Raw genomic sequence first — 24,050 nt, 5'->3', positions numbered from 1 at the left:
CTGGTATAATTTACCATTCTGCCTGGCCCCCTAATAAAAATGTAATAATGTTGTTTTGACCTGTGTCTTAATGTATCACTGAGTTCAGTGATGCGACCTTGAGTAAGTTACTCTGAATAAACATTTGTTATTATTATCCGTCCTATTACCATGAAGGGTCTTATAAGAAGGTACTCTGAAAAGTAGAGAGATTAACTACAAGGTAATATTTTCTTGCAAACATTTAACAGAAATTTGACAATTTGCCTTAAACTCCTCCCCCACCTCCAAAAAGGCTGCTTGAAAATTAAAGCACTATTTTGACAAGATGACTTCATTACATTCCTTGAACTTTACTCATGCCCACAAACACTACAGGTATGCTTTCCTTATGATTCTCAATCCTTTTTCTATGGTGTTCAAATGTGTTCCAATTTTTAAGGTGGAATTCTATTTGTCTTCTAGAGAGTTCTTCTCTAAGAGGCTGAGTGATGGATATTTAAAAGTCCACATGCTATGTATAAGAGACCTGGATAAATTTAAATATGATCAACTGCACATATTTTGTGTATTCACCTACAAAATTATGTAATCTGTTATGAGACAATTTTCAAGTTAGGAATTCTTCAGTCAATTCTACTCTTACACCAAAACTCCATGCAAAAATCAGCCTAGGCAACCTGAAATGTTGCCAGGCCACAGAAAACTTGCCACAGTAAGAAAATCTGCCACACAGAAAATCTACAATAATAATTCTGTTCAGGTTTGAATAATATAAAAAAGTCTATTTTTGAAAATATTAACTTTGGAATGAAAAACTTGTTGAGACAAACCTCACCTAGCATAAAGACAGGCAGTAGTTTGGGGGAAAGGAAGACATTTATAGTATTGTGCTTTGTTTTCACATGACAATGGGGCATTTGAAGAAAAGCCCTATTTTCCAGTGCCAGAAGCCTCATATCCTTAGGTTTCTCAATGACATCCTCTCTGGATAGATCAAGAATATGCTCCTACTTTATAAAAGGAACCATGAATATTTTCCTAAATTCTTGAGCAAATATTTTTAAAATACTGCAAAATATCTTGCCATAAAAAAAGAACCTGTCACAGTAACAGTATCCAAATACAACAACACACACTCAGAGGAAAGTGTATATTCAAGGTTGAAGTGTGTCTGTGGGTCAAGAAGAGGTCAAGCCTAAAGCTTCTAAGCAGCTATCGGAGCCACAATGAGGAACTCTCAAGACAATGCACACACTGATGACAGCACTGCAGAACCAGTGAAAACAGGCCATCGACAGCATGTTCATGAATTATTCTTCCAATTACACTTTAATTATAAAAACTAGCTTATTAATTAATCTAGTCTGGTAAGATCAGTTACCATACAAAAGCAATGGCTCTTCAAGTTACCTTCATGGAATATGGTATAGAGTTTGTGTCAAAAATGCATTTTCACTTACTGTGGTTACTGAAGACTTTGATCAGGGCAGAACCTCTGGAAATACAATGAACCTTGACAATTTAAATAAAAACAGCTCTTCAGTCATGGCTCATTATTCTTCCTTTCACAGCCTCTTGCTTCAAACAGTATTACTCTTAACCAATTAATATTCTGTAAAAGGTGCTGAGAATTTTTGATGGAATAAAATACAACAGATATTTTAACACCATTTTAAGCTCAGCACAATTATATTTAAAGCTTTAAAACAAAGAAGGAAGACAGAGTATAGGCAAACACATCCATTTTCCAAACAAAGTAAATAATACAACTAAAGTGTTCTCTACATCACTACAGGAGTTTACACATTACAACTACATCTAAGGGCAATTATTGTAAATTTATAAAGCACTAAGAAACACAGCAGCACTAGTCAGCAGTGCTGTACATTTTGAAAGCATCTAATGTAGGCAGCAAGCAAGATGTGGATAGCAAAAAAGAAACAGTAAATGCACACCAGCATGAAAATCTTCAAATACCTTATGGGTAGCCTATTTAAAATAGAAAGGTTCTAAATTAATCAAGGAGAAAGGAAGAATACCAGTGATCCATATTAAAAGGTAATAATGGATTACATTATCACCTGAATGTAACTCAGATGTCACATATAACATGAAAAAAAGAATATAATAGGTAGAGAATTACGAGCCTTTAAAAATATCAGACTACCAATAAGAAGCAGAAAATAAGGTGGGTACAATGGTACAACAGTAGTCCCACCAGGGACACTGAGGCAGGAGGATCATGTGAGCTCAGGAGTTTGAGGCTGCAATGAGCTATGATCACGCCACTAACTCTCCAGCCTGAGACCCTGTCTCTGAAAAAAGAAGACAGCAGAGAGTAGCCACTGAGCTGAGAACTGCACCATGGTAGAAGACATCAAGACCAAAATAAAGAACTACAGGACTGCCCCTTTTGACAGCCGCTTCCCCAACCAGAACCAGACCAGGAATGGCTGGCAGAAACACCTGGACTTCCACCCCTTCAAGAAGGCAACGACTGCTACAGGGGGTAATGGATGGCCGGGTGCAGTGGCTCATGCCTGTAATCCCAGTACTTTGGGAAGCCGAAGCAGGCTGATTACTTAAGGTCAGGAGTTTGAGACCACCCTGGCCAACATGTTGAAACCCTGTCTCTACTAAAAATACAAAAATTAGTCGGGCACGATGGCAGCTGCCTGTAATCTCAGCTACTCGGGAGAATGAAGCACTTGAAACTGGGAGACAGAGGTTGCCGTGAGCTGAGATTGCACCACTGCAGTCCAGCCTGGGTGACAGGGCAAGACTCCATCATTCATACATACATACATATATACATACGTACAAACAAGGGGGTGATGTCTCTGTTTGTGAATGGTACCAGCATGGGTACAAGTCTCTCTGCCCTATATCCTGGGTCTCAGCCTGGGATGACCATGGGCAGAAGGTACATTTCTTGGGAAGATCTGAACTGGCTCCATCCCACCTCTGTCCTTCTCCCAGGATGGTAAAGAAGAACGTGGGTATATGGTAATCCTTACCCTGGGACGCTGAATCAAGTCTTTTTTTTTTTTTTTTTTTTTTTTGAGACGGAGTCTCGCTCTGTCGCCCAGGCTGGAGTGCAGTGGCGCAATCTCAGCTCACTGCAAGCTCCGCCTCCTGGGTTTACGCCATTCTCCTGCCTCAGCCTCCCGAGTAGCTGGGACTACAGGCGCCCGCCACCTCGCCCGGTTAGTTTTTTGTATTTTTTAGTAGAGATGGGGTTTCACCGTGTTAGCCAGGATGGTCTCGATCTTCTGACCTCGTGATCCGCCTGTCTCGGCCTCCCAAAGTGCTGGGATTACAGGCTTGAGCCACCGCACCCGGCCTGAATCAAGTCTTAATAATAAAAATTCACTGGAAAAGTGAGAGGGGCGGGGAAGAAAACAGCAGCAGCAGGGAGTAAAAGAACCTCACTTAGATCATTGTGACAGGCCTGGGAGGTTGTTGCCCAATATCCTCTCTCATTCCTTCTTCCCAGTAAAAGAATACGTAAGTTTTAGCTAAATGCATATCAGAGGGAAGACTATGTTTTCCAGCTTCCCTTGCAGCTAGGTGGGGGTCTTGTGACTAGTTCAAGACAAAGGACACAAATAAAAGTATTAGGCGTGATTTCTAGGAAATGTCCTTATAAGAATTGGGTACATTATTCTTTAGGCACTTCTCTCTCCTCCTGGCTGGAAATGTATATGAGATGGTTGGAGTACAAGCTGCAAACTTAAGACTATGAGGAAGAGGCCACATGTTGAGAATAGCAAGGCAACAAATACAGAAAAAAACTAGTTCTCTGATATTGCAGAGCACCACACTACTCCTAGGCTATTTGTGGACTTCTTTATACAAGACAAAAAAATAGGCTTATATCATTTTTAAAGCCAGCGTTATTTTACTTTTTTTGGTCATAAATCATGGAACATAACCCTAATAAAGAATGCAGAGCTGGGAGTAGTGGCTGAAATCTGTAATCCTAGCATTCTGGGAGGCCGACATGGGTGAATTGCTTGAGCCCAGGAGTTTGAAACCAGCCTGGGAAACACAGTGAATTCCCGTCTCTACAAAAAAAAAAAAAGAAAGAAAGAAATTAGCTGAGCATGGTGGTGTGTGCCTGTTAGTCCCAGCTACTCAGGAGGCTGAGGCAGGAGGATCACCTGAGCCCAGGAAGGTTGAGGTTGCAGTAAGTCTTGACTATGTCACTGCACAGCCTGGGCGACAGGAGACCCTCTCTCAAAGAAAAGAAAAGAATGAAGTTAGACTCCCTACCTCACACCCATATACAAACATTATCTCAGAATGGATCAACAATCTAAACGTAAAATATGAAAATGTAAAACTCTTACAAGAAAATACAGGTATAATCTTCACGACCTTCAATTAGGCAATGGTTTCCTAAATAAAACGAAGCACATGCAACCAAAGGAAAAAGCCAGATAAACAAGAGGCCAGGTATTTCTGTCAAAATTTTAAAGTTTTGTGCATCAAAGGATAATATCAAGAGGTGAAAAAGAAAACCCATAGATGGAAAAAAGTATTTACAAATCATATTAACTGATAAGTGATTAATATCCAGAATATATAAAGAAAGAACTCTTACAATTCAACCACAAAAAGGCAACCCAATTTTAAAACGGGCAATGGATTTGAATATACATTTCTCCAAAGACAGTATAAAAATGGACAATATAATCCCAGCAGTATGGGAGGCCGAGGCAGGGGATCACGAGGTCAGGAGATCGAGACCATCCTGGCTAACATGGTGAAACCCCATCTCTACCAATAGTACAAAAAAAAAAAAAAAATTAGCCAGGCGTGGTGGCGGGCCTCTGTAGTCCCAGCTACTCAAGAGGCTGAAGCAGAAAAATAGCATGAACCCTGGAGGTGGAGGAGGTGGAGCTTGCAGTGAGCCGAGATCACACCACTGCACTCCAGCCTGGGCGACAGAACAAGACTCTGTCAAAAAAAAAACAAAAAACAAAAAACAAAAAAAGGAGGACAATAAGCACATCAAAAGACGCTCAACATCACTAGTCATTAGAACATAACAACAACAAAAAAAAGAACACAGTGACATAGCACTTCATACCCAGTAGGACTGGTAAAAACAAAAAGTCAGATTATAACAAGTGTTGACAAAGATATGGAGAAACTGGAGCTCACATATTATATGATTCCATTCATATAAAGTCTAGAATTAGGACACATACAGAAAAATAAAGTAGATTAGTAATTCTTTGGTTCAGGAGGAACAGGGAGATAGCAGGGTAAAAGTTAAATGGTACAGATTCTCTCTCAGGTGATAAAAATGTTTTAAAATAAACTGTGGCAATGATTGTATGTATCTGTGAATATACTAAAAACCATCAAATTGTACACTTTGCCAGGTGCAAAGGTGCACATCTGTAGTCCCAGGTACTTGAAAGGTTGAGGTCTGAGAATCAAGAGAGCTCGGGAGTTCAAGGCTACAGTGTGCTATAATCATGCCTATGAAGAGCACTGTAATCCAGCCTGGGCAACACAGTGAGATCCTATCTCTTTAAAAAAAAAAAAACATCCATATGGAATAACTGGGTAGTCTGTGAATTTTATCTCAATAAAGATGTTTGTTTTAAAAAAGGAAATGAGTAGTTACATTTGTGTATTACTCCGTTTTCATGCTGCTGATAAAAAGACATACCTGAGACTGGGAAGAAAAGAGGTTTAATGGACTCACAGTTCCACATGGCTGGGGAGACCTCACAATCACAGCAGAAGGCAAGGAGAAGCAAGTCGCATCTTACATGGATGGTAGCAGGCAAAGAGAGAGCTTGTGCAGGGAAACTCCCGTTTCTAAAACCATCAGATCTCGTGAGACTGATTCATTACCACGAGAATAGCGCAGGAAAGACCCACTGCCCCTGTAATTCTCCCACCGGGTTTCTCCCACAACACGTGGAATTGTAGGAGTTACGATTCAAGATGAGACTTGGGTGGGGACACAGCCAAACCATATCAACTTACTATAACATGGATATGCCCTGAAGGCACTATGCTAACTGAAAGAAGCTAGACGAAAAAGACGACATACTGTATTATCCAATTTATATGAAATGTCCAGAATAGGTAAATTCACAGAGACAGAAAGTAGATTAGTGGTTACCTGGTGTTAGGGAGAGAAAGAAAAGGGAGAGGGAAGGAGTACGAAGTTTCTTTTTGGGATGATGAAAATGTTCTGGAATTGGACAGTGGTGGCAGTTGCACAATCTTGTGAAAATATTGGAAACCACTGAATTGTATTTTGGGTTTTTGTTTTGTTTTGTTTTGCTTTGTTTTTGGGGACTGAGTCTTGCTCTGTCACCCAGGCTGGAGTGCAGTGGCACGATCTCAGTTCACTGCAACCTCTGCCTCCTGGGTTCAAGCGATTCTCCTGCCACAGCCTCCCAAGTAGCTGGTACTACAGGTGCGTGCCACCACACCTGGCTAATTTTTGTATTTTTAGTAGAGACAGGGTTTTACCATGTTGGCCAGGCTGGTCTCAAACTCTTGACCTTGAATGATCTGCCTGCCTTAGCCTCCCAAAGTGCTGGGATTACAGGCATGAACGACCGCACCTGGCTGAATTATGTACTTCTGAAAGGTGAATTTTATAATATGTGATTTATATCTCAATTTTTAAAAACGAGAGCCAGGTATAGAATCCCATGCCTGTAATCCCAGCACTTTCGGAGGCCAAGGCAGGAGAATCACTTGAGCCCAGGAACTCAAGACCAGACTGGGTAACAGAAGCCCTGTGTCTTTTAAAAAAAAAAAAAAAAAAAAAAAAAAAAAAGATAATCAGTAGAAGATCCAGATGTAATAAATATTTTGGCTGGGTGTGATGGCTCATGCCTGTAATCCCAAACTTTGGGAGGCTGAGGCAGGAGGATCACTTGAAGTCAGGAGTTTGAGACCATCTTGGGCAACATAGGAAGACTCCATCTCTATTATTTAAAAATAGTAGTATTTTTACTACTGCATCAAGGTTTTGTTTTTTTTTTAATAGAAATGGGAGTCTCACTATGTTGCCCAGGCTGGTCTTGAATTCATGGGCTCAAACCATCCTCCTGCCTTGGCCTCCCAAAATCCTGGGATTACACGGATAAGCCACTATGCCAGGTCTCCGCATCAAGGACATCCGTAAGTGAAACTATTCTTTTTCTTTTCCTGTGAGTGCATGGTGGTAAAAACAAACAAACAAACAATGACCATGATATAGTCTGGTGCTAAGGTGCCAGCAGTCTTACCCATCATTGCTTTTGCATCATCAGTGAAAAAAGTAATAACATTTTAGCATTATCATAAAAACCGCCCTCTGTAGCCACTGGTTCTGCTTCTGTGTATTCAACCAACCATGGATTGAAAACATTCATGAAAAAAGTGAATGGCTGCATCTATACTGAACATTTACAGACTTTTTTTCTTACCATTATTCCCCAAACAATACAGTGTAACAACTACAGCATTACACTGTATTAGTTACCGTTATTATTTCCTTTTTTTTTTTTTTTTTTTTTGAGATGGAGTCTTGCTCTGTCACAGAGGCTGGAGTGCAGTGGTGTGATCTCGGTTCACTGCAACCTCCACCTCCCAGTTTCAAGCGATTCTCGTGTCTCAGTCTCCTAAGTAGCTGGGAGTACAGGCATGCCCCACCACGCCGGCTAATTTTTGTACTTTTTGGTAGAGATGGGGTTTCACCATGTTGTCCAGGCTGGTCTCCAACACCTGGCCTCAAGAGATCCACCCACCTCAGCCTCCCAAAGTGCTGGGATTATAGATGTGAGCCAACACACCTGGCTTGTATTAGTTAATATAAGTAATCTAGAGATGATTTGAAGTATATGGGAGGATGTGTGTAAGTTATATGCAAATACTACACCTTTTTATATAAGGGACTTCAGCATCCATGGATTTTGGTATCCAGAGCGGGGGCCCTGGAACCAATCCTCCATGAAAACTGATGCACAACTATAGTTGTGAACTTATGACAACCAAAAGTGAATCAGGGACCACCAGCAGTCCATCTGCAGACTCCACTTTGTGAACTCCTGGACCAGACTATAAACTAGAAACAGAAACCCAATTTGTATTTACCCATGAGGCAGTATTGTGTGTTAGAAAAGTAGCATGGGCTTAGGTTCAAATTCCAGAACTGCCATTTAGGTGATGAGAGCTTAACTCCTCCATGCCTAAGCTTCCTGTAGTATAAAATGAGGATCGTACCTACTAACAAAGTTACTATATGGACTAAATGAGATGAAGATCTAAAGTAACCTAAGACTATCTGAAATTTAACAGCTGTTCAATAAATGTTAACTCCCTTCCCTGTTTTGTTCTCAACCAGCTTGTCCAGCCCCTTGCACATAGAAGATGCTCAACTACTCAGTAAATATTCGTAGAATTTAATTAGTACCCCACGGAGATCTATATAAGTCAAAGTTCTAAGATAAAATATAAGTGCTAGATTTAGATATAAAATATTGAGATATGCTCAGGTGTTTCTCAGAAAAATATTATAATCGATTAAATTTAAAATTAAAAAAGGATCTTTTATAAAATGAGTCAAATATTTAAAAACTTATTTGCTTTCCAGGTGAGTAGTAGTACATAGTGAAATGGTATGTTAAATGACACAATGTTCCTCATCTTTGAATCAAAAAGCTTTCACAACCTGCATATCTCTATAGCTCAACTATTTGAAATTCAGGTGATAAAAACAATCCATGGTGACTTTTCTTCAGCCAATATGGTGATGAACAGCACCATTATTTTAGTCAAAGCATCTGATTTTACAAGCCAACATCATCACTTACTACCAGGGTGTATGACCATAGGTTGTTAGGTTGATGCAAAAGTAACTGTGGTTTTTTACTTTCAATAGCAAAACTGCAATTACTTTTGCACCAACCTAATATTTATCCCGATGAGTATAACAACTCTCATGAGTTAACTGTGAGGACTGAGTGACATACTACCAAAGAAGCACTAACAATGCTAAGACAGTACGAGCTCAACAAACACTAAGCATTTTTTTCTAATTTAAATATACTCAACTGATATTTTTGTAGCATTCTTACATAGCATCTTGGCAACATGTACAGATATAATTTTTTTTTTTGAGATGGAGTCTTGTTCTGTCTCCCAGGCTGGAGTAAGTGGAACAATCTCGGCTCACTACAACCCCTACCTGCTGGGTTCAAGCGATTCTCCTGCCTCAGCCTCCCAAGTAGCTGGGATTACAGGTGCGTGCCACCACACTCAGCTAATTTTTCAAATTTTAGTAGAGATGGGGTTTTGCCATGTTGGCCAGGCTGGTCTCAAACTCCTGACCTCAGGTGATCCACCTGCCTTGGCCTCCCAAAGTGCTGGGATTACAGGCACGAGCCACCACGCCCAGGCTATAGATGCAATTATTTTTAAGTTATTCATCTCAGTATATAGATGTAATTATTTTAAGTTATTCATCTCAGTAACGTTTAGGTGAATGCTGATAATAACTCAGTAACTTTTAGGTGAATGCTGATAATCCTAGCATCTCCCTAAATTGTTCAATTTATACCATAAATTTACTTTTCCTACCTTTTAAAGGGATAATGCAAGGGATTCTAACTCATGGCATAAGTCTGGAATTTCTTAGATTACCCCTTTAGGAAGCAAAATTATGTTTCCAAGTTCAGACTTCGGCTTAAACTTCAAATTGTCCCAAAAATGGACTAAGGAAAATACACAAACTTTCTACACCAAAAGATCTCTACCTTCAATATGTTAAGTGTATCTTTAAAAATACAAAATAGCTACTAGGAAAAACCTACAATATAATGTATAACTAAAGTAGTTTGTTTTCTATCACCACTAAGATCATAATGAGGCCAGGCGTGGTGGCTCACGCCTGTAATCCCAACACTTTGAAAGGCCAAGGCAGAATGATGACCTGAGTCCAGGACTTCATAACCAGCCTGAACAACACAGTGAGACACCCAGCTCTACAAAATTTTAAAAATTAACTGGAGGCAAGGTGCAGTGGCTCATGCCTGTAATCCCAGCACTCTGCACTTTGGGAGGCTGAGATGGGAGGATAGCTTGAGCACAGGAGTTTGAAACCAGCCTGGGCAATATGGGGAGATCTCACCTGCACAAAAAATTTAAAAATTAGTCAGGCATTGTGGTGAGCACCTGTGGTCCCAGTTACTTGGGTTGCTGAGGTGGAAAGATCACTTGAGCCTGGGAGGTCAAGGCTGCAGTGAGCCATGATAGTGACACTGCACTCCTGCACTCCTGCCTGGGTAACAGAGTGAGACCATTGTCTTAAAAAAAAAAAAAAAAAAAAAAAAAAAAAAGACTATAATGAGATTGAACAGAAAACTACAGCTCAGAAGCCCAAATATTCCTGATATGAGTGTATTTCCAACTTGAAGGGCTCCATTTTGGAATGAGAGAAAGCACACCTTTAAAGGATGTTATGTACATAAGGGACAGTAACCATTTTACTTGATAATGATCAAATGTAACAAGATAAATACAAAATAAACCACCATTTTGGCTACAAACATGGTATGTTTATGTGACCACTTCTAAACGTCTCTGGGGCACTACCCATCTCTGACATGCCTTCAAAAGGTAGGTACAAAAGGAAAGGGCAGACACAGAGAAAAACATCCCTACATCTGATCTTTTTTTTTTTTTAAGATGGAGTTTCGCTCTTATTGCCCAGGCTGGAGTGCAATGGCGCGATCTCGGCTCACTGCAATCTCTGCCTCCCAGGTTCAATCGATTCTCCTGCCTCAGCCTCCCGAGTAGCTGGGATTACAGGCATGCACCACCATGTACGGCTAATTTTGTATTTTTAGTAGAGATGGGGTTTCTCCACATTGGTCAGGCTGGTCTCAAACTCCTGACCTCACGTGATTCGCCCGCCTCAGCCTCCCAAAGTGCTGGAATTACTGGCGTGAGCCACCACGCCCGGCCTACATCTTATCATTTTAAACCACTGCCTGGTAAAATTCCTTAGAGTTCATCATCTTTTTTTTCCCCCGAGATAGTCTTGTTCCATCACCCAGATTGGAGGGCAGTGGTGTGATGTTGGCTCACTGCAACCTCCACCTCCCGGGTTCAAGCAATTCTCCTGCCTCAGCCTCCCAAATAGCTGGGATTACAGGCGCGCACCACCATGCCTGGCTAATTTTTGTATTTTTAGTGGAGATGGAGTTTCGCCACATTGGCCAGGCTGGTCTCAAACTCCTGACCTCGAGTGATCCACCCACCTCGGCCTCCCAGAGTGCTGGCATTACAGGTGTGAGCCTCCAGGCCCAGCCAGAATTCATGATCTTTTCAGTAACACTACTTACTCCCAGCCACATACTGCAGTTCAAAAAAACACTGCTCTGGAAGAAAGTCTAACTTGAAAACTCAATCTAAAATGTAAAAAAACTCAGTAACTTCTTGGAGGAAAAAAGAAAATGAAATCAGGAAGGGAACATTATACTAAACAGAAGAGATGGTATGTAACATCCTTTCCTCTAAGAATGACAGAAGGGCCAGGCACGGTGGCTCATACCTATAATCCCATTGACTCAGGAGGCCAAGGCAGGAGAATCACTTGAGGCCAGGAGTTTGAGACCAGTGTGGGCAATGTAGTGAGACCCCACTCCATTCTCTCAAATTTTTTTTTAGAAAACTAGCCAGTTTGGGCCGGGCACTGTGAGTCACACCTGTAATCCTAACACTTTGGGAGGCTGAGGCAAACGGATTGCTTGCACCCAGGAGTTCGAGACAACATTAGCAACATGGTGAAACACCAGCTCTACAAAAAAAAAAAAATGCAAAAATTAGTTGGGTGTGGTGGCACACAGCTGTGGTCCTAGCCATTAGAGGCTGAGATGGGAAGATCACTTGAGCCCAGGAGGTCAAGGCTGCAGTGAGCCAAGACTGTGCCACAGAACTTCAGTCTGGATGACAGAGAGAGACCCTGTCTCAAAAAACTAAAATAATAAAAAATAAAATAAATAAAAAGTAGCCAAGCATGGTGGTGCATGCCCATAATCCCAGCTACTTGGGAGGCTGGAGTGGAACGATAGGTTGAGCCCAGGAGGTCAAGACTGCAGTGAGCTGTGATCATGCCACTGCATTCCGGCATGGGTAACAGAGTGAGACTCCAACTCTAAAAAGAAGAAGGGCAGAAAGGAAACTAATGTTAACAGGGAAAATATCCATAGCCAAGTCTGCTAATTTAAAGATGAATGCTAAGGAATTTCCACGTCTTGTGAAGGCAGGCATATCTTGTGCTAATTCCCTTAAGATTTAAGATGAACAACTAAAATAATTGTCATAATCTATCCCTCACTCCATTCTTCAGTTCTAAAAACCCTGTCTCCAAGAAGCTTGTCAAAAGCATACTTCCATCTAGTAATTTACACTTTCTTATTATACACAGTAAACATTTATTAAAAATAATATTATTCATAACAATAAACTTTTAAGGCATCCAACAATGTGGTAAGCACCTGCCAGTATCATACTAGTTTACAGCCTTCCTCAGAATTAAAGTATGTGTAAAGAACATCTGAAAGACGGCAGTATAATCCTTATCAGGCAGTATTCTCACACAAACCAATAGACACAAATGCTGGCCAGGTGCAGTGGCTCACGCCTGTAATCTCAACACTTTAGGAGGCCGAGGCACGTGGATCACCTGATATCAGGAGTTCGAGACCAGTCTGGCCAACATAGTGAAACCCTGTCTCTACTAAAAATACAAAAATTAGCCGGGCGTGGTAGTAGGCGCCTGTAATCCCAGCTACTTGGGAGGCTGAGACAGAAGAATCTCTTGAACCCAGGAGGCAGAGGTTGCAGTAAGCCAAGATGGCACCACTGCACTCCAGCCTGGGCAACAAGAGCGAACAAAACTCTATCTCAAAAAAAACACAAAAACAAACAAACAAACAAAAAAAAGACACAAATGCTATTATAGAGGGAAACCAAAGTCCTAACTATAAAACATAAAAACCCATGCACCTTTAGTAAGAATTCAATCATGTGTTATTGTCTAACATTATTGTGTTAATTAAGCACTTTTCAATCAAGGAAAAAATAATCAAAATATGGACAAGGGGCGATTTTATAATAAAAACCCAAGATATGAACCACATTCATTGTACTTCTTCAAAAACCAACATTAATAACTATTAGGATGAATAATTTTTAGGACAGCAAATATAGAAACATGTAAAAAAAAAAAAAAAGTGTAAGCCCAATGATTTTTTTTAACTCATCCTATGTGATTTTTTTCACTTTTCTTTTTTTTTTTTTTTTTTTTTGAGACAGGGTGTCATTCTGTCACCCAGACTGGAAAGCACTGGCATCATCATGGCTCACTACAGCTCCAAACTCCTGGGCTCAAGCATTCCTCCCACCTTAGCCTCCCAAGTAGCTGGGACTACAGGCATGCACTACCACACCTAGGTAGTTTTTGTAATTTTTGTAGAGATGAGGTCTTGCTATGTTGCCCAAGCTGGTCTCAAACTCCTAGCCTCAATCGATCCTTCCGCCTTGGCCTCTCAAAGTGTTGGGATTACAGGTGTCAGTCACTATGTCTGGTGACTTTTCCAAATTTTTAATTATGAAAGAGTTTATTTAAAATACAAAAAAATGAAATTATAAACCCAAATATAACTTATGACATACTGCCATTATTTGCATCAGATTTTAAGAAAGAATACTGTAGGCCGGGCGCGGTGGCTCAAGCCTGTAATCCCAGCACTTTGGGAGGCCAAGACGGGCGGATCACGAGGCCAGGAGATCGAGAGACGATCTCGGCTAACACGGTGAAACCCCGTCTCTACTAAAAAATACAAAAAAACTAGCCGGGCGAGGTGGCGGGCGCCTGTAGTCCCAGCTACTCGGGAGGCTGAGGCAGGAGAACGGCGTAAACCCGGGAGGCGGAGCTTGCAGTGAGCTGAGATCCGGCCACTGCACTCCAGCCTGGGTGACAGAGCAAGACTCCGTCTCAAAAAAAAAAAAAAAGAAAGAATACTGTAAGCTGAAAGTTTCCCTCTTCATTCCACTGTGCTGTCTTCTCCTACAGAAATAAATATCTTGCTGAAGGTAATATAGCTTATTTTAATACACATCTTAAAATAATTTTGCAGCATACATATGTTTTCCATAGACAACACAGTATTGGATTGACTGATGTGTTTGTTTAAAAGATGGGGTCTCACCAAGCTGTCCAGGCTAGACTGGAACTCCTGGGCTCAAGCAATTGTCCTGTCTCATCCTTTCATCTCAGCCTCCCAAGTAGCTGGGACTACAGGCATGTTTTTATTTTGTCTTAAATGATCATAAGAGGTATCACATTTAACTTTTTGTAACTTGCTTTTTATTTTTATTCTTTTTTTTTTTTTTTAAATAAGAGAAACAGGCTCTCACGACATTACTCAGGTTGGTCTTGAACTCCTGGCCTCAAGCAATCTTCCCACCTCAGCCAAAGCACTGGGATTACAGGCATGAGTCACCATGCCAAGCCACTTGCTTTCTTTTTTCTCAACATAATGCTTCCAGGATGTATCTATGTTGACACATGTAGACGCAATTTGTCCATTCTAACTGTACTAGAGTAATAGGTTGCATTAAAATGCCACTGCCTGCTTATCCATTTCTCTATAGTTTCCAAATTTTTTCCTATCATAAATATAAATGAAATTAAAACGCATGTACATGTTTCCTTTTGCATAAATGGAAGGTTCACCATTTATGCAAAAGATATATAAAATGTATATTCTGAACTGCTGGTTCATAGGATATATTCATCACCTTCACAAAATCTTGCCAAAAACTTTCTACAGAGCTCTAATTTACACACCCATCAGCAGTGTATTAGGGTTTCTCTTTTCCCACAGCCTTGGTAGTATTAGATTTTATAATATTTGCAAAATGTAAGTGTGTAAACTAGTATCCCATTGTTTGAGAAAGAGCCAACTTTATAGTTTTATGAGGCATATACATATGGGCTTTCCCTTCTGTAATATTTCTAGTTCTAGATTATAATATATATATAATATATATACAACTTATTCCTTTCTTGTGGGCATCCATAGAGTCAGATGCTATGGAATTTTACATCTAACATTTAATTCTTCAATACGAAAAAAGGTTTTCTTCGCAATTATGATTTCCAAGTTGACATAAGCCTTTAGAGAAATTATGATACAGAGTATCTTTAATCAAGGCATTCCATGTATCAAAATTTCATATAGCTCTACTCAGCAAAAAAGATAGGTATCTTACCCATACAGATAATTTGGTCCTACTTGTTAGATAATAGCTTTACTGGTATACAATTCACATACTATAAAATTCAGCCTTTCTAAGTATACAACTCAGTGGATTTCAGTGTAATTCGCAAAGCTGGGGAACCATCACTACTAGCTAACACATCTTCTTTACCTTAAAAAGAAACCCCATTCCTGTTTCAAGTGGTCACTCTCCATTCCCCTCTCTTCCAGCCCTCAGCGGCTACTAATCTACTTTCTGTCTCTAGTGATTTGCCTATTCTGGACATTTCACATAAATGGGATCATACAGTATGTGGTCCTTTATGACAGACTTCTTTCACTTAGCACAATGTTTTCAAGGTTTATCCATGTTGAAGCGTGTATTGGTACACCATTCCTTTTCATTGCCAAATAATACTCAACTGTATAGCTATACCACATTTTATTTATCCACTCATCAGCTGATGGGCATTTGGACTCTTCCATTTCTTCCCATTACGAATAATGCTATTATGAATATTCATGTACAAGTTTCTGTGTTGGTATATTTTTTCAATTCTCTTGAGTATATAATGATGAGAGGAATTGCTGGTCACATGGTAACTCTACATTATGCCATCTGACTTTAACACTAAGCAAATTTTAGCACTATGACATACATCAGGGTGCTGAATTCCTATGAGTTGCTTTAATCCTCTTTCCAAAAAAACTCATCAATTTGCTCTTATTCACAGTCTTAATAAAACTTCCCTAGGTTACTTCCTTCAATACAGTCACAAAACAAAGCTTTTAACTTTATACACATACACACACACACACACACACACACACACACACACACACCCTTCTCTACAATGTAAAGCAATCTAACTTTGATTCCCTGGGAAACTGCACTACTTGTCCAAAAATCAAGGTAAACCTACCTAACACATGAATATCATTAGCTCCTTTAAGGTTACAATTAAAGTTGCCCAGAAGTCAGTTCATTATGTTATACAGACAGAGTATGCACATTACGGTTCTTTCTGTATGAAAAAAAGGAAGGCTGATGGCAATCTGACCATGAGTACACAGGGGTGAGCTGAACTGTGCCCTTAGGTACTACAATGGTAAGAGTCTCATTGGAGTGAAGCAGCTAATAGATTTAGAGCACCTCCATGTCTTCTGCCAAATGAGGCAAAATAAAGTAAAAAGTCTTTAACAAATGGGACTATGAAAGAGCCTGAAAAGCCTGAGAGCTACAAAAGAGCTCTATTACTAATATTCTTCCCTGATTAAAAAAAAAGAGCTTTGTTTTGCCTATAACAGATGTGTCTATCAATCCTCCCAATAACTTGAAGGCAAATACAGTCACATGACAGCTCATTAGCATTTCAGAGAAAAAACCTATGATATTTAGTGAAAAACAAAATGTGTAATAATGAAACCATAGCTCCCTATGTGACACTAGGGGCCCAGCTCACAAACTAGGCAGTCAGAACTTTGGTAACCTTATCTTTTCTAAAGCTAAATTTTCCTGAAGTGCCCCAAGACCAAAGAAGAGGACAATTCCCCAGCTTTACCTCTGGCTGGATTAGGCACACTCAAGCCACAAAACATAATACAAAGAGAATGCTGCAACCAATCAGCCTTGCAATTCAAGGAAAGCAGAATCAAAAGACTCTCTACGTCAGGGGTTCCCAACTCCCAGTACGTGGCCTGTTAGGAACCAGGCCACACAGCAGGAATGAGACTCCGTCTCAAAAAAAAAAACAAAAAGTCAGGTATCTTGGGCTGCGCACAGTGGCTCAAACCTTACTCCCAGGCCACACAGCAGGAGTGAGGAGAGCAACTATTACCGCCTGAGCTCCGTCTCCTCTCAGATCAGCAGCGGCATTAGATTCTCATAGGCAGCATTAGATTCTCATAGCAGCACAAGTCCTACTGTGAAATGCACATACAAGGGATCTAGGTTGCACTTTCCTTAAGAGAATCTAACGCCTGACGATCTGAGGTGCAAGAGCTTCATCCCAAAACCTTGCCCCCGCTGCTCTGGTCCACGGAAAAACTGTCTTCCACAAAACTGGTCCCTGGTGCCAAAAATGTTGGGAACCACTGCTCTAAGTGGATCATAAGATCATAACCACAGAGCAGTTCACAGAAAGTGCACAGGATGAGGTGCTCATCTCCAGTTTTATCCCCATAGTGGTATATATAGTACTTGTCATCTGCATAGTACTTTGTATGTCCAGACTATTTTATAAACACAATTCTGGAATTATTTCATCACAATAATTGAGTGTGACAGATTAAAATTCACTGTTCTTCTTCTAAGCATTCATATTACAGTAGATGGGGAAAAAATCAGAATGGCAGAACAGAAAAACAGAATCTTTTACGGTCTCAAAACCTTGTCAAAGAGATGACAGAATTTCTGAATTTTAGGGTTTGAAGAAATCCAAAGTATCCAATGGTTTCAGATGCTGAAGAAACTGAAGTTCAGAAGGGTTGTAAGCAATTTGCCCAAGGTCTCCAAGTAAGAAAGCAGCAAAGCCAGGAGAACCCAGACGTCATGACTTCCAAGTCAGCCTTTCCATACATACTACTATAGTGCCTTTTCCAAAAGCAAGTAATAAAATAGATGTGGAGCATCTTGAGCTGTCTGGCTCAGCACATTATCTTGTCTTTTAAAATGCTAAGAATACAAAACACTAGCCGGGCGTGGTGGCGGGCGCCTGTAGTCCCAGCTACTGGGGAGGCTGAGGCAGGAGAATGGTGTGAACCCGGGAGGCGGAGTTTGCAGTGATCCGAGATGGCGTCACTGCATTCCAGCCTGGGCGACAGAGCAAGACTCCGTCTCAAAAAAAATAAAAATAAAAAAAATAAAATGCTAAGTCTCAGCTAGGTGCGGTGGCTCACGCCTGTTAATCCCAGCACTTTGGGAGGCTGAGACGGGAGGATCACCAGAGGTTGGGAGTTTGAGACCAGCCAGACCAACATGGAGAAACCCCATCTCTACTAAAAACGCAAAATTAGCCGGGTGTGGTGGCGCACGCCTGTAATCCCAGCTACTTGGGAGGCTGAGGCAGGAGAATCACTTGCACCTGAGAGACAGAGGTTGTGGTGAGCCAAAATCGCACCGTTGCACTCCAACCTGGACAACAAGAGCAAGACTCCGTATAAAAAAAAAAAAAAAAAAAAAAGGTCTCTTGGGCTGGGCACAGTGGCTCAAACCTTAATCCCAGCACTCTGGGAGGCTGAGGGGGGTGGATCACTTGAGGTCAGGAGTTTAAGACCAGCCTAGCCAACACAGTGAAACCCCATCTCTACTAAAAATACAAAAATTAGCTGGGCGTGGTGGCACACGCCTGTAGTCCCAGCTACTTGGGAGGCTGCGATGGTAGGATCGCTTGAACCCGGGAGGTGGAGGTTGCAGTGAGCAAAGATCCCACCACTGCACTCCAGCCTGGGCAAAAGAACAAGACTCCATCTCAAAAAAAAAAGTCAAGTCTCTCCTTATATTCACTTACTAAAAAACAAAAATATTACAACAAGTCCAGAGAAGTAATCACTTCTGCCAATCTGAAGGGAAGAAGAAACAAGGCAGTCCAAGCCTCAATACTGCTGAGCAGGAAGGCTCCATGGTATAACTTGTTCTAGATGTCTGAGGTCGATGATTACTACTTTAATTTTTAACTTGTATGCAAAATATTATATAAACTTTTTAAAAAATCCCATAGACTAAATTTATAACAGAAAGTAATATATGCTGTATGATTCCACTTATATGAGGTACCTAGAGTGGTCAAAATCATAGACACAAAGTAGAATGGTAGTTTCCAGGGGGAAGGAGGAGGAGGGAATAGGGGCTTACTCGTTTAACGGGTGTAAAGTTTCAGTTTTACAAGCTGAAAAGAGTTCTGGAGATGGATGGTGATGATAGTTGCACAACATTATGAATGTATACAATACCACTGAACTATACACTTAAAATTATTAAGATGGTAAATTTCATGTGTATTTTACCACGATAAATGAAAGTGGGGGAAAGAAAGTAATAGTAAGGACGACATGACCAGAGTAACATTTTAAAAGCATCAATTAGACAGCTAAAACAACAGAGCTAGGTGATGGCAGGGGATGAGAGGCAGCAGAGAATGCAATTAGGAGGCTACTGGAGAAGTCTAAGAGAGAGATGAAGGTGGCTTAGCCAAGGGCAATAGTTGGGCAGACAGAGACAGTAAGACTTGGGATATATTTTTAAAGCCTGAGTTAAAATTTCATGAACATATATCCTAACACAGTATTTTTAACTGCAATTCATAATACACTGGTCACAGAATCAACGTGCTAGGCCAACCTCAACATTTTGCAATTAAATAAAATGGAATAAAATAGAAACAACCAGATTACACTGCACCTAATAAGGGTAAGTATTATTTCATGAAACTTTTGTTTTAGATACCGATATACTTATGCGTGTAATGGGTCTCAATGTAAATACATCTTGAACTATGACCCACAGCCAAAAATGTTTGAGAAACATTGCCCTAGAGACTGATAAAATGGGAGGTGGAAGTTGAGAATAAATATATTTTTTTTAATCTTTGTCAAAGTCCTATACTAGCCTCAAGTGAAACAAGCTAGAACAAGTTAAATTACATACCTAATGAAATCTTATTGATCTGCCAAACAAATACATCATTTGCTCTTTAAAAAAAAAAAAAAAAAAGACGAAGAAGGAAAGAAAGAACAGGACAAACAATATCCAGGCATCACTGGAATGCCAGGCACAAATTGTATTATTTCCATCAACCATGAGGATACAAAGATTACTAAAGGAATAATGCCAATTTTCTTTAACCACTAAACCACCCTAGCCATTCAACTACTCTTAATTTTAGAGGTTAAACCCTACCAAAACACATTCATAATGGCAAACACCCTCAGAATCTTCAGGACAAAACCTTCTCTCCCAACTGAGAAAATATGGCCTAATTCCCCTTAAATAATTCAGAGATTACATACTACAGCTCTGAAGGATTCATCCAAAAAGCTTCCTGCCATGAGCAATAACTTTTTTTTTTTCATTGATCAGGTCTTTATTTAAAATAAGCTGTCCAAAATTATTCGACCTTTATGGAATAAACCAACAGTTTATGCAGCAGGCTTCGTTTCCTCTGTGGTAAGTTTTTTTTTCAGCTGCTGATGTCTTGGTTGGTAGCTGCTGCCCTTTTTCCCACCAGAGGTTTCTTCTGCTTAACACCAACAACCTTCTTTCCTTTCTTCCCTACCACAGGCTTCTTGACTACAATCCCCTTTCTCATCTGATTTGGCCTCTAGTGCTGCTGCTGCTGCTGCTGCCGCCACCGCCGCCACCGCCACCGCTGCCTCCTCCAACCGGAGTTTATGATTGCTGGACTGGCAAAGAATGGTGTTTCACTGCATGGTCTTTGCACATGGGTTTAGCTTCAACATGATTCTCAGGTTTTCCAGGAGGTTCTTCCTCAGGACTCTACAATGAATCTTCCTGCAACGTGCTTGAAGGGCTTTGGATGTCTGGGCTTTCCAAGATTCTGCTAAGGTCTGTATTGATCATCTTGTGCATGGAAAGACTGCAGTTACTCTTGAGGAAGCAGCTTTACACCAAGTGCCACACAATTCTCTAACTTCTAGAAAGAACTTTCAGTCCAAATGCAGAAACGTCCCACATGCCCATCAGGAGCAAGCTTCAAAATGTTCAGTTTGCTTACCATTAAGCAGAGTAATTCCAGGAATGTTTCTCAAGGATTTGACAATATGATCATCTTCATTATAGACGATGCAGGGTCCCCTGTGCTGGATACAATGGTTTCTCATTTTGCCCTTGCCAGCTCTCATTTGCTGAGAGGTATAGCCCTTTTTTGTATCACTCCAGGCTTTAAGTTTCTTACGTAGCAAAACAGCCTCCTTGATTGTCTTGTAGCCTTCAACTTTATCTCTGACCACCAAAAAAAGTTCAGGAACTTCCTTAATATGATGACCTTTAGACATGACCAGCACTGGTAAGGCAGAGGCACCCAGGGGAGAACAGATAGCATATCGTTTTCTGGGCTGTATTCACTCTACAGTGCCAACAGTGCCAGGTTTTGGTTGCTGCAAACATGTGGCCTCCATGACAGATATTTCCAAAAGCACCCTGGCCAGAACAGTGAGTTCCACCACCTCAAACTCTGGGAATGTGAGACCCAACTCTGCCAGTACCTCAAGACTCAGTAACAAGATAGGGCTGTCTGTTGTTTTTGTGCAAATTGGTGTGAACAAAGTTCACAATATCTGGTGAAATGGGAGCCTTGAATACAGGAAGCAAAGTGACATTTTTGCCAGATGACTCCCCTTTTTCAGAGTACACTGACAACAGTGGATGAGCACATGCCATGGAAAGGTAAGAAGGCCACACTCCAACATTTTTTTTTGAGACAGAGTCTCGCTCTGTCGCCCAGGCTGGAGTGCAGTGGTGCGATCTCGGCTCACTGCAACCTCTGCCTCCTGGGTTCAAGCGATTCTCCTGCCTCAGCCTCCTGAGTAGCTGGGACTACAGGCATGCATGCACCACCACACCCAGATAATTTTTGTATTTTTAGTACAGATGCGGATTCACCATATTGGTCAGGCTGATCTGGAACTCCTGACCTTGTGATCCACCCACTTTGGCCTTCCAAAGTGCTGGAATTACAGGCGTGAGCCACCACGCCCAGGCTCAACATTTTTTTATAACTAAGATAAAACATTATCTACTGATTTACCAAAGTATTTAGCTTAATTTCACAACAGTGACGCTATTGGCATTTTGGGTGAACAATTCTGAGTTTTCTGCACCAAATGCCAGTGGTGCATCCCTCACCCACAGTCACTTAACAACCGAAAATGCCTCCATACATTTCCAAATACCCTTTGGATATACGGTACCTTCCCCACTGAGAACCACTGAAAAATTTAGGTGGTAGCTGTCCTTAGATGAATAGATTGCCACTTAATGAACTGTGGCCTCCAATTCAGGTCAGAGATGTAAGGTAGTAACAGTGCCTTGAATTTAACCATTTCCAACATACATATTAAGATTATAGTCTGGGCCAGGTGCATTGGCTCACACCTATAATCCCAATGCTTTGAGAAGCCAAAGCCAGAGGACTGCTCGAGCCCAGGACTTCAAGACCACCCTGGGCAACACAGCGAGACTCCATCTCCACAAAAAATTTAAAAATCAGCCAGGCATAGTGGCACATGCCTGCAATCCTAGCTACTGAGGAGGCTGAGGCAGGATGACTGCTGGAGTCCAGGAATGCAAAGCTGCTGTGAGCTATGACGGTGCCACTGTATTTCAGCCTGGGGCAACAGAGTAAGACCTTGTCTCTGGAAAAGAAAAAAAAGATCATATAGTCTGAGGTAGAAATAATATTTACCATTTTTTTCATAGCACTAGACAGTGCATAAGTATTATATTCAAAGTAATATGCAGCAAATGTAGACATGGTGGAAAGGGGGGTGTATGGTTAACATATGGATCCTACAAGTAACCTAAAAAAGTGAATCTAAATTTCCCCCCAAGATAGGGACAGAGACAATTACAGAAGGAATGTCTATGATTATTTCCTTGAGCAATGTCTATGAGGTACATTTATATGTTTATGTATACATGTACAGCGTATAAAGGAAAAAGTCACTGCCTATTACAAGTTTTATCAGACTGAGAATAATAATATACAGGCTTACTGAACATCTGTGACCAGAAAAAGTACCAAATGCCTATGTAATCCTCAAAAAAACTTATATGGTATTACTATTCTATTTTACAAAGGAGAATACTAAAGTACAGAGAGGTTAAGTAACTGCTGAGCCAGGGTTCAAACCCAGACAACTCTAGACCCCTCAGTAAGACCTGTATTGTTCCAAGGGATACATGAAAAGACTGGAGGAAGGAATTTTAAAAGCAGGAAAGAACTTGTCTGAAAACTATGAAAAATGTTAATAATGTCTACGAAAGTACAACTGTGAAAGGGTTGTCAGCAAAAATTCCTTATGACCTAAGGAAAACTAGATTTGCATCCCAAGGCTCTTAAGCAACTGTATTTAAACTTTGCACTTAAAAATTCACATTACAAGGCTGGGCACGGTGGCTCATGCCTTTAATCCCAGCAATTTGGGAGGCCAAGGCAGGCAAATCACAAGGTCAGGAGTTCAAGACCAGCCAGACCAACATGGTGAAACCACATCTCTAAATACAAAAATTAGCCAGGCATGGTGGCACGCGCCTGTAATCCCAGCTACTCAGGAGGCTGGGGCAGGAGAATCGCTTGAACCCAGGAGTTAGAGGTTGCAGTGAGCCAAGATCGTGCCACTACACTCCAGCCTGGGTGACAGAGCAGACTCCGTCTCAAAAAAAAAAAAAAAAATTCACATTACAAAGAAGCTCAAATTAAACGAATTCTGAACTTCATTTTTTTGCATTTTTCACATATTGTCTTCCACATAATGCTCAATTTTTTTTTTTTTTTTTTTTTTTTGAGACAGAGTCTCGCTCTATCTCCCAGGCTGGAGTACAGTGGCCAGATCTCAGCTCACTGCAAGCTCCGCCTCCCGGGTTCACGCCATTCTCCTGCCTCAGCCTCCTGAGTAGCTGGGACTACAGGCGCCCACCAAGTCGCCCGGCTAGTTTTTTGTATTTTTTTTAGTAGAGACAGGGTTTCACCATTTTAGCCAGGATGATCTCGATCTCCTGACCTCGTGATCCGCCCGTCTCGGCCTCCCAAAGTGCTG

General features: G+C 40.9%; 1 protein-coding gene and 1 pseudogene across 3 annotated transcripts in view; both read right to left on the bottom strand.

Moving 5' to 3' along the window:
* Positions 1-24,050, bottom strand: part of MRTFA (myocardin related transcription factor A) — a 222,560-nt gene that overhangs the window by 147,970 nt on the left and 50,540 nt on the right. The window lies entirely within an intron of this gene.
* LOC141407833 (large ribosomal subunit protein uL4-like) lies at positions 20,332-21,819 on the bottom strand (annotated as a pseudogene).

The sequence above is a fragment of the Macaca fascicularis genome, chromosome 10 (assembly GCF_037993035.2).
Source record: "Macaca fascicularis isolate 582-1 chromosome 10, T2T-MFA8v1.1".
In the NCBI taxonomy this organism is placed as follows: Eukaryota; Metazoa; Chordata; class Mammalia; order Primates; family Cercopithecidae; genus Macaca; species Macaca fascicularis.
Note: the sequence above shows the minus strand (reverse complement) of the source record. Positions and strands in the feature narration are given on the sequence as shown.